This window comes from Chiloscyllium plagiosum, unplaced genomic scaffold, assembly GCF_004010195.1.
Source record: "Chiloscyllium plagiosum isolate BGI_BamShark_2017 unplaced genomic scaffold, ASM401019v2 scaf_5524, whole genome shotgun sequence".
In the NCBI taxonomy this organism is placed as follows: Eukaryota; Metazoa; Chordata; class Chondrichthyes; order Orectolobiformes; family Hemiscylliidae; genus Chiloscyllium; species Chiloscyllium plagiosum.
The window spans coordinates 12419-14090 of record NW_025210224.1 but is presented as its reverse complement, the minus strand read 5'-3'; the positions used below and the strand labels follow the sequence as shown (position 1 = coordinate 14090).

Genomic DNA, 1672 nt, shown 5'->3' with positions numbered 1-1672 from the left:
GGAGAGTGTTGCAGGATTTTGGCCGAGTGACTCTCTATCTTTGCTTCTTCAAATGTTGTTTAACTTAATCATGATCTGCACTTGATTTTGAGATTTCAGTCTGCAATCTTCACCATCTAGCACCCTGAATAAAGGAATATGTACAGATTAGAAATTCAGAACAGACAATTCCTGTTTCTCTGGAATATCTTTTTCCCCTTTCTTCCCTCAAAGCTGTAACCCTCCAGCCCACTTACTCTCTCCGACCATTCTGATTCTGCTACCCCCTAATGTACACCCTCCACATTCTCATGGAGTTGCTGATAAACAAATCCATGCCACCACTTCCCGTCCCTGGTTAGACTCTGCACCCTTCCTTTCCCTTCAGTTGGTGCAAGTCAATAATGTAACAGCAGAATGAAACAAAAGGAAACAGACAGGGAGATGGCAGATCCTGGACAGAAGAGGAACCTTCAGTCTGGGAGAATGGGTCAGATCCTTCTTTGTTTCCCATTAGTTGATTCCCACCATTACAATGAATTGGGAATGGAGAGTGGTCCTACATGGGAGTAGTGACACTTTGACCCCCTCCTCCAACAGATAAATACTATGAGCAGATACATTCCTCCTCCAGCCAATCACAGTGTGAAAAACTTCCCGCAAAGTATATTTACCCAAAGGACATGCTCCAAAACCCGCCCACATTCTGTATATGTACATTGCCAGGTTTCCCCACACGTGTGGTCCCTGCCTCAGGGATTGTGGGAGTTGTAGTCCCCATGAAGCCACTGGAGCCCTGTCTCTGGAAAGTTAATGAATAGTGTGGACTGGAGGGTGTTGTGTATCGGATCCCGATTCAGACACACAGAACAGATGGACTGTCACTGGGTTTTACTGAGACATCTGCTTCCACAACCTGATTTTCTGATGTAGGGAATATAGATTCAGCCAACTGGGGCGTGGGGTGGTTAATAGGAGGAGCAGATTTTAAGCAGAGGTGGCTCAATGCTTAGTATTACTGACTCAGCATCAGGGACAAGGATTTGATTCAGCCTTCGGCAACTGTGTGGAGTTCACACGTTCTCCCCGTGTCTGTGCGAGTTTCCTCTGGGTGCTCCAGTTTCATCCCACAGTCCAAAGATGTGCAGGTTAAGTGGATTGGTTATGCGAAATTCCCAGTGTCCATGTCTGTGCAGGTTAAGGCCATTAACCATGGGAAATACAGGGAAAGGGTGAGTCTGAATGGGATGCTCATCATAGGGTTGGTGTGGACTCCATGAATGAATACCCTGTTTCTGCACTGTAGGGACTCTATTCTATTCTCATGAAGGAGAATGTACTTATCTCAATGTGTTGTGAATCTGTGGAATGCCCTATTCAAAATGCGGTGGATGCCAGGACAATGAGCAAATTTACTGAAGAGATACAGATGTTGAATTTGCAATGAGATGAAGGGTGAGAGAGGGAGCAAGTGGGAAATTCCAGCTGAGACCGAGGTGAGCTCAATCATCACCGTATAAAATGGTGGAGCTGGTTCGAAGGGCTGCATTGCCTCTCCTGTGTCCAATGCTTATCTTCTTACGGTAATAACTGGAAAGCTGAATCCAACACTCACCACCTTCACCAAATGAGATTTTTGGAAAAAACAGGATAGTCAGGTGGATTAGCGTTCCAAACTTAGATAGTGAGGAAG

The 1672-nt window shown here is 45.6% G+C and overlaps 1 long non-coding RNA gene across 1 annotated transcript in view; it reads right to left on the bottom strand.

Annotated features, from left to right (window-relative positions):
* Window positions 1–6: 6 nt before the first annotated feature.
* Window positions 7–1672, bottom strand: part of LOC122546882 — a 12183-nt gene continuing 10517 nt past the window's right edge. Inside the window, exon 4 of the long non-coding RNA XR_006310826.1 lies at window positions 7–124. This is a non-coding gene — a long non-coding RNA (uncharacterized LOC122546882). The remainder of the gene's footprint in view (window positions 125–1672) is intronic.